The following is a 10,460-nucleotide window of genomic DNA, read 5'->3' as shown; positions in this document are numbered from 1 at the left end:
ATAAGCAACAACGATTGACCCGTGAAGGTTACACCCCATTCATAATCCATGAGATTACTAACTTCATATGGTTCGGAACCACAAAAGGAGGATCGGGGATGATGGTACGAAGTGAGTCATAGAGTCACATTCGCCCGTATTGGCCTCTACTCGATTCTTATAGTGAAAAGTGATTCATGCGATCTCAAAGGCATACAAACAAAATATTCAATTCGCTCCAAACTATTATTATGCTAAATTGGTTTAATATTAATGCATCATATCATATTATTCTAAAATATTAGTGATCACTTTAATTAATAACAAGATTAAAAAGGAACCTAAACCGGTTGTCCAAATTATCTTATTAGGCGTGATCTTCAATTACATATTCTATTTAAACATGCAATACAGTGATCAATAATAACAATAGAATAAACATTAATATTGGAAGTAATTCAACAATAATAGCGTTAGTCAAATCAAATATAAATTAACCTAATCATGATAATAGCAATATAAAATAATAAGAGTAATTAAGTGAATTAATTACTCACTTTCCGCGTTTCCTTGAATTGCTACATCATGAATAAATTTTTAATAACTTCAATAAAAATATAAATCAAATAAAAATTAATATAGATTTGATTTGGTCCAAACCCTCATTTATTTATACCTTTCACGCCTTGGTTTAAGGACGGAACCTCGGGTTTAGTATAGACTCCTTGGAGTGCTTAGGAGAAGTATTTTGAGAGAATAGGGTGGCTAGTATTTAGGCTAAAGAGGGAGAAGAGAATTATTTTTTGATCAAGCTTGTTGATGATTGAAAAAGGGGTGATATGACCTCTATTTATAGGAAAAAAGAGGGTCGAAGAATCAAGAAAAGATCGAGTTCGAATCGGATTAAAACTCTTGCGATAGACATCAGTTTTTGCAGTTTTTGTTTTTATCATATATTTTGATCCAGAAATTGGAATAAGATTAATAAGATATCCTTGGAAAGATCTTGAAGTCTACTTTCTAACACAATTAGAATCAGATTAAAATATTTTGTAGAACAAAAGATATAGCCGAAATAGTTAGACGGTATCAGTTTTGGATAGAGTTTGACATTTTATTCATATCTTTTCCGTTATAGCTCGGAATTGATATTATAATATATCATTGGAAAGATAATTTCAAGGGCTATCCAACCATAAAAAATTCAGATAAAAAATATGAGTCACGAAAACAATATCTGTCTATCTTTGAATGTCTTTCAATTCGGATAAAATTAGGACTTTAAAAAAAAAAGAGTTTTATTCAATTTCAAACTCTTTAATCTTATCTTTTCAAAAAGGATAATTAAGATCTTTTAGAAATTTATATAAGCTTCCAATTAATACTAATAGGTTTAGGAATTGGATTAAATCATTTGGACCCTCCTCATGATCATTGGGTCGTAGGTAAGGTGGGCTTAGGTTCGGTTTGGGCTAGTTTAATATTTTGGCAATAACTTATTCGTTATATCTCGGATTTGGGCTTATAATATATCTTTGGAAATCTCTTTTCAAGCCCCATGCAACTATTCAATCATTAGAACCATATTATGGACCACAATAAACTGGATTAAACGTTTTTATTAAAAGGACACGAAATGAATGATTTTAAAGGACACGGAATGAATTATTTTGGGTTTAAAGGCACGAAAAGAGTAAAATAAGTTATGGTTTGGGGAAATGGGCTAGGAATTGGGTTGTTTTATGATATGGAAATATGGATTTAAGCACTCCAAAAATTAAATACTCAACCCGACCAATAATGGCGGTGAAAGGTTGTTCATCATCGGGTTTGGTTTTGGGGAGACATTTTTAGGTGTCTACACATACCAATTCATTTCTCAAGGTACGTACGAGTTACAAAACCTTGCCTTTATAAGCATGTTAGGGATGTATCGAGAACTTAGTATCATGTATAGAAAAGACTAGGCATAATTGTTTGGTTATAAATTGTGATTTTCGTATGTTGTGCACTATTTTACTTTGCAAATAATATTTATGCATTAATTTTGCAAGATGCGCTTAGAGATAAAGATATGTGAATATGTGGAATGAATTATTTATTACTCATTCATGATTATTGAAATAGAATGAGTAAAGGAAGAATTTAAGTCTTATAAGACGAGGTTAAAGTTTTGGGGTGCCTTATGCACTCAAGGTGTTTATACACCGAGGTTGTTAAAGGAATCAATAATAAATATTGCTTGTCACTAATAAATCAAGATTGAAATTGGAAACTTGCTTTGCTTGATAGAATTGATATTGGATTTGGTGGTATTGTTTTGCATATGAGTTATCACCAAGTCTAAACTTGTAAATCACGTAAAGTTCAAGATGGATGAGCAATAAAACTCTGGATTTGTGCACATCTGGAGTAATGAAAATCAGGGGCTGGGGTACACGGGGTATTAGTCGTGCACTTTTCTTGAGGCCGTTTGATCTACGAGTCTCTTATTTCAAATATTTTTCAAAACTAGGAGTTAGATGAGATCTCATACTAGCTACAGTCACGGATTCGCGCCCGTGGTCATTGGATGTTTTATTTATGTTTTCGAAAGGAGGCGTGGGGTTTTTCTTTTATTAATGTTCCAAATAGAGCATGGGTTGGACAACCTTGTCTATTGCTTAATCCAATGAATAAAAATGATGATTAAATATTAGTAAATTGATAGTTGAGTCATGTGTTCAGTCTACAATTTAATAATGTGTGATGATTGATTATCAGTAGCATGCTAGGGATTTATTATTATGTTTCGCAGCTTGTATGTACTCAGCTTTGCTGATTGCGTGCTTTGTGTGTCTTTCTTTGGTCATGGCCTTCGCCTTTCTATGACCCTGTGATGATTCATTTTTTACACTTGTAATATTGGGGAGTACATCAGCCACAGGTTCTTACACATGCAACATTCTTATCTAGGTGGTGGGATCTTGAGTGGAGTGTTGGTTGATTTTCTCATTTTTATTGCTATTCACTTTTGAATTTACTTAAATTCGATTTCACTTTTATACTATTTCTAATGGTTTGAGTTTTGAATAAGGGCCTTAATGGTTCCAAGTTGTATGACTTAATTTGATTTTGTTCGTTGGTTTTGAAACTTATTTATAACTTTGGACACCCATTTGTGTCTCCCCAAAAAACCAAACTTAGTGATGAGTACCTTTCACGTCGAATCATAATCGAATGAAGTAAAAGTGAGGAAAGTCTAGTGTTGCGGTTAGTTTTAATGCTTTTCTTTCTCTCTGTTTTTGAAAACCTATTTTGAGAAAACAACCAATCCAGTTTGGTTTGTTCCATGGCAAGGGTCCAATAATGGTGTAGTTGGTTCGGGTTCGAGAAGAGCTTTCCAACGATATATTATAAGCCTAATTCCGATGAATAATGAGGAAGTTATGGCCAAATTACTAAGCTGGGCCCGGTTTGATATTTATATGCGGCCCAATGATCTAGAGGAGGGCCTAATATTGATTTATCGTTCCTAATGCGATTAGGATTGATTATTGTCTTCTAGAATCTTCTAGAATGTCATTGATAAATTGACTTTAGTTTACTTTTTAGAGTTTTAATTAGAATAAAAGAAGTGTTTTTAAGGAAGTTACAGTTTTACCCTCTCGTACGCTTAAATTTTATCAAAATAAGAAAACGCATGGAAAACTGATTGCAACGCCATACGACACGTCTGTCGCCTGGCAACAGACCTGGCGTCTGGCGACAGGCGCGTGTTTGGCGACAGCGTCGTGTTTTATTCTTTTCGAAACTCTGATTTCATCTATCAATTTCCATCAATTCATATAATCAATTTCCATCAACAACTATTAACTCTCATCAAGAAATTCTTGATACTCTCTCTCTATTTTCTAAACTAGCTTTTCTCAAACAATTCCACTTTCACAAGATCTAGACATACCTAGCCAAGTTCGAAGTTGCCTTCGCCTTAGACGTGAAAGGTTTGATATTTTTGAGGGTTTGGTCCCAAATCTCTATTTCAATTATTTAATTTAATTCTTTAATTTTATAATTTCCTTGAAGTTACTAACGTGTGTATTTTGTTATTAGAAAGAGATACGAGGCATCCAAGTAAGTATTTTAATTGCTTTGTTGATATTTTGATATAATAATCATGCTTAGGTTTTGATTCCTAGTATCATGTTAGAATGTTTTATTGCTTCCTAGTATCATGTTTAGGGTAATTTCTAATATCAAGTATGATTAAAAGAATGATTCCTATTGTCTTTCCTAATAGCATGTTAGTATCATGTTAGGATTTAAAGCTTTGATTTTTGATGTTTAGTGACATGCTAGGGTTTGTTATTAATCTTGTTAGTCTCATGCCTAGGATCTTGCTATTAATATTATGCTTTATTATAAACATGATTATTTTAATTATGATTGTTATTTTTATAATCATTATGATTGTTGTTATAATGATTATTATGTTGCTTAGTCTCATGCCTAGGATCTTGCTATTAATAGTAGTTTTATTTGTGCATTAATATTCAACTAACATAGATTAAACAGGTTTAGGGTAAACCTAATGATTGCATATTAGTCAGAAAGCGCACATGAATACGATCAGAATAAAGTAGAGGCCTATTATTAGGGCAGGTTCAATCTCTTTTAGGTTGGATTTGTACCTTCATCCCCGAACTTCCAGTCATGGTTCCAGACCTATTGGAGTTGACGATCTCTTGGATCGTTAAGGGGTGTAACCTTCACCCAGTGAACGGTTTACAAGTTCCTAAAACTTGTTGGCGACTCTTTTGCTCTAGCTTCCTTCCCTTTGGACGCCACCATGCTTAAGTGTATGATCACAGTGGGGTTCAAGTTTGGGGTAATGCTTGAAATATTCCCTACAATAACTGATTTAGTTTTTCCGCTGCTAATTTCTGATATAGCCTTAACGTTTGAACACCTGGCGGTAGCACGCCAGTAATTCTCTTGAATATTGTTCAGGGTACTCACAAGATTAAAGAGAGAATTATTTGGGTGTTACATGACCACCTTAAGAATATTGTCACGGGATCTGGTAACATCACCATAGGTAGCATGATCACCATTATTGCTGCTTCTCTTAATCTTAATTTTGCAGATGAGGAGGTTTGTCCAGGGTCGACACAATTAGACATGCAATCGTTGAGGATGATGAAATGGGTCATGGACGCAAAAGGGTCCCATCCTTACTTGTGGTTTGTGAGTGGGCGACCCTATTCCTACCTTCCCGTTATAGAGAGAACGGTCATTTACGAAAAAAGTTGTTGGGTCTTTGAGAGAGACCTTCCTTGAATTCCTGGTGAAGAGGAAGAAATGCAAGAGCAAAAACAATAAGATCAAAAGAACAACAAGATTAACAACAACAACAACAATTTCAACAACAACAACAATTTAAACAACAATTCCATAAGGTCAAGGTGTGGGTGAAGACAACCAACACCTATCATTCGAGCAGCAAATCCAACTCATGAATGCGGGTTTCACTCGCATGACCACTGAGTTTGAGACTATGAGAAAGTCTCACAAAGACATGAGGTCCTCCTATGCCAATATGAGGACAACCTTCGAGGATTTAAGATCGGAATTAGGTGAATTCCGCAATATGCACCGGCATTGGTACCCCGGGGGCTCAAGCTCCCAAGGAGGCCCAAGCCAATGAGTTAGTATTCTTCCTCCCCTTCTCTTTATGCTTATATTGTTTTAACATTGGGGAAAATGTTTATGATAACTTTGCGGGAGTCTTTCTCATGAGTCATTGGTTCATATGTTGGTTCATGTGTGTTCTTGTGATGGCATTAAATTTGCATATTGTTTGTTCCCTTTCCCTAGCATCCAAATCCTTTTATTACAAACTTGCTCCCTTTAAAATCCAAATTTATTAACTTGTGAATACTTTTCTTCTCTCCTTATCTAGATGTATAGCTCTGCTTTATTTTATTCTTAGATTAACTTAGCATTGTAATTATTCTTGCTTTCTAGCATGCTTTCTCAAAAAAAAAAAAAAAAAAAAAAAAAAAAAAAAAAAAGAAGCCTAAGGATGAGACTCAAATGACGATGCTTATGTGTTTTGCTTGCTTGACTCTTTAGTGATGAGTAAAAGTTCTTAAAGAAGGGTGTATGCAAGAGTTGGGGTTATTTAGAGGTCGATTAATCTTGATTGCATTAGAACATATAAAATGAAAACCGATGAATGCTCAATTGCACGGTTAGCATAGGATATTGTCAAATTTACCCAAAGTAGGATATGTTTGAATCGAATTGCAGTCCGTTGTGCCCTTGATGTGCCCCCTTTCCCTCCCCGAAATGAAACTCTATTATGGAATTGGTTCTATTTGTATCTTGTGTAATAAGTGGCATAATAAGCCACATGTTTTGAATAAAAGAATGAGTCGCTCACAATTAAAAGAGTCGAGGGCAATGAATGTTGAAAAAAAATATTGAAAACGAAAAGGAAAAAAAAAAAAACCCCCCAAAATTCTCAAAAAATTTCACTTTATCTTATTTAGATGTTAACTTGTGGATGCCTGCCACACATTGTTTATTTTGATGTTTCTTGTGAAATTCTCGAGTTAGAGTGTAGTTAAAGGAGCTTGGGTGTGCATTTTTGGAGGTGGACTATTATTTTGAGATTTTATAACCGAAAGAGGGCTTGTTACAACTTTGGAATATCTAGATGTGCTCTAATAAACTACTAAAAGGTCTAAAGAAGTATCCTAGTTAAATCTTGCTTAGTTTTCTTATTTACCCCTAACTCATGTGCACATTTATATGATTGGTAATTCTTGAAAGTCTCTCACTTGTCTCGCTTGTGATTTATATCCCGATGAGTTGACCTTGGTGATAAAAACATTGGAAATGGTGTGGTTTGATTACTTTGATAGTAATGGTGTGGTTTAATAGTTTTGGTGTGGTTTGTGTGAGTCGTGGGTTAAGCTCATTGGAAACCCTCACAAGACAAAAACTCAGCCTCTGAGGCGACTTAGGAGTTTAAATTGCTTTTCACATGTGCTAAAAGTGATTATGGTTGTTACCATGCAAATTTGTGTTTTTGTGCTTCCTCTTTGTTACCTTTTCTTGGTTTGATCATTAGCAAGTTACTTTCCTTCTTGATTTGACATATTTGTTTTGCTCGAGGACTAGTAAAAGCTTAGCTTGGGAGGATTTGATAACTTTTTATTCAATATGATTTTAGGGTGATTTTCAATCTTATTTACTTGATAAATTGGAGTTTTGGTTCATTCTTTACTCTATTATTATGCTATTTTTGTGTATCCTATGCTTCACGGGTTGTTACTATTTTTGTTGAGTTTTTAGGTCAAAGACGAACATTTTAATCATATGAATGATTAACCGAGGTTTGAAGCTAAGACAAAGGATCAAAAGTGAAGAAAAGTTGATGAAAAGAGCCTTACAAACCCTGTACGGTCGTGCCATGTCCTGCACGTCCATGCAGGAGTGTTCCAGCAAGATCTGAACCTTTTGCCAATGTGTTTCAGAGCATGCACGGCCGTGCAAGAGTTCAGCACGCCCGTGAAAGACCCCATGCACGACCGTGCAGAAGCCCTACACGACCGTGCAAAAGCCTACACGTCCGTGCAAGATTCTTAGGCCAAAATAGAGTCTGATGTAACTGTCTATCTTCCTCTGCATGACCGTGCATAAGGTGACACATCCGTGCAGTATAGGTTGCACGCCCGTGACAAGCTTGGCACGTCTGTGCAGACCTGCAGACGAGCCCGACTCTTGTTTTCTCCATACTTTTTATTTTAGGGTCATATAAATACCCCCTTAACTCATTTGTACGGATTTCACACTTTTTAGAGCTTTTCTCTTAGTTTTTAATCTTGGAAACACAATAACTCTCAAATCACTAGTTAGATCTTAATCATTGTAGAAGACAGCCATTGTTATTGAAGTTTGAAGCTTCTAGTAACTATTTCTCACTCTTCTCTTCTATTTTCTCTACTTGAATTGCTTATTGTTTCCATAATTCTTGTATGCTTAGATTTTTATTTAGCTTAATCCTTAGTTTGAATCTTGTTCATGAGTTACTTGAAATTCTTGATTGCTTTCATTTCCATGCAGTGTGAGTAGTCTAATTTTCTAGGGTTTAGGTAAAAGCCTCAATGTAGTCACTAATTACTTGTTGCATGTGATAATTTGGTAATTATTGAGTGTTAATTAATTGTGATTAAGTGGTTTAATTGCTTAGTTCTTGTATATATGGTCATTGCTAGAACTATTTATCCAAGCTTTCTCAACGAATGATCGAGAGATGAACTTCAGTTAGCTCCCTTATGCTAAATTGACTTGAGATACCATGAGAATAGGAATTTTAAGTCAAGAGAATGTTTTTGTTATCGTGATTATGCTTTAATACTTGTTTTATGCTTTGTAACCACGAGAGTAGGTTGTATTCATGATTCAAGTAATCCCTCCAGCTTAAGAGAGTAGTTGGGTGCTTTAGATTAATTCCCCTATACTATCCCCTTATTTTACCTTGATTATTACATGCTAATTGTGATTTGTGATGAAGTTGAGTGGTATAACCTGAGCCCTAGAATCCTCTAATTATTGTTAATCTCCTCTTAGTGTTAGTTGATTGAACTAGTAGAAGTTACCTAAACCAACCCATTTTCGACTTCATTTGGCTTATTTAAACGATAATATCTCGGTGGTTGATTCAACGCCTCTCTTGGGTTCAACCCTTTCTTACCCTTGCTATTAGCTAGTGAGACCAAGATAGATCTTTATCTTTGGTAGGTTTGCCGACGACCTATCAAATGTTGGCAGTTTTATCTTTAAACAAGGAAAGAAGAGAAGTATGCACAAGTTAAGAAATTTGGATTTCAAAGGGAGCAATATTGGATTAAAGGGATTTGGATGTTAGGGAAAGGGAACAAACAACATGCAAATTCAATGCCTACACAAGAACACACATGAACCAAAATATGAACCAATGACTCATGAGAAAGACTCCCCCCAAGCTATCATAAAAATTGTCCCCAATGTTAAAACAATATAAGCACAAAGAGAAGGGAAGGAAGAATACTAACTCATTGGCTCGGGCTTCCTTGGGAGCTTGAGCCCCCAGGGTATCAATGTCAGTATATGTTGCAGAATTCACTTAATTCCGATTTTAAATACTCAAAGTTTGTCCTCATATTGTCGTAGGAGGACCTCATGTCTTCATAAGACTTTCTCAAAGTGTCAAACTCGGTGGTCATGCGGGTGAAACCCACATTCATGAGTTGGATTTGCTGCTCGAATGATAGGTGTGGGTTGTATTCACCTACAACTCGACCTTGATGGAATTGTTGTTGTTGAAATTGTTGTTTTTGTTTATGTTGTTGTTGTTGTTGTTCTTGAAATTGTTGTTGTTGATCTTGTTGTTCTTATTTTTGTTGTTGTTGCTCTTGCTCTTCTTCCTCTTCACCAGAAAGACAACAAAGGTCTCTCTCAAAGACCCAACTGCTTTCGTCGTAAATAACACTTCTCTCTAGGTCGAGGAGGTAGGCATAGGGCCGCCCACTCACAAACCCCAAGTAAGGATGGGACCCTTTTGCATCCATGACCCATTTCATTGTCCTCAACGATTGCATGTTGATATGTCTATTTTATATAGTATTTTACCCCAGTCCCTTGGTTATATTTTGTAGTGTTTTTGGCTCTTTCGCCACTTTTATTACTAATTGGTGTTTTCTAGTGTTTTCGTAGTTTTGGTTGAGTTTTGTAGGGATTTTAACTTTTGGAGAATTTTCCCGAGATACTATGTAGCAACTACGAGCATTGGAAAAGCACGACCAGTTTCTATAGCCCAGGGTCGGTTAGAGCCATCGAACCGGTGATTAAGGGCTCGGTATATGCGATACCGGGGCATTTAGACCAAGTATTCAAGGCCCGAAGAGGAAATACAGATTGGCCCGAAGAATTGGAGTCCAATCGAAGTCCAAATGATGGCCCAAGAGTGCCGCCCGGCCAAAGGAGCTGCCGCCTGAAGGCGCGCCCGGCCGGGCGCGAGAAACGTACCTGATGAGGAAAAAGGCGCGCCCGATCAGGCGGTGCCTCACCCGATCGGGCGCGTGTTATTTTTAGGAGTTAATTATCGATGTTTAAGTTTGTTTTAGTTTAGGATTCTTGCTCAGTATAAATACTTTTCCGTTAAGCAAGTTTAGGATCTTCTTTTAATCTTTCTTAATTCTTTCTTAGATTTTCTCTCTCTACTTAGCTTTTAGATTAGTTTCACTCTCACATACTTTGTTCTTAACTTTACTCTTAATTCTAGATTATTTCGGTAATGATTTCTTCGATTTTAATCTCAGTTATTTATTTTAATTCATGTCTTGTTTTATTACTTTGATTAGTTTAGATTTAATTATGTGTGAGTTGTTTTATTTCTAGGGTCTGTGGGGATCCATAAATAATATGAAGGGGTAATTTATCGTTGTTGATTA

The sequence above is a fragment of the Chenopodium album genome, chromosome 9, assembly GCF_948465745.1.
Source record: "Chenopodium album chromosome 9, dcCheAlbu1.1, whole genome shotgun sequence".
Lineage (NCBI taxonomy): Eukaryota > Viridiplantae > Streptophyta > Magnoliopsida > Caryophyllales > Amaranthaceae > Chenopodium > Chenopodium album.
This window is presented reverse-complemented; position numbering follows the sequence as displayed.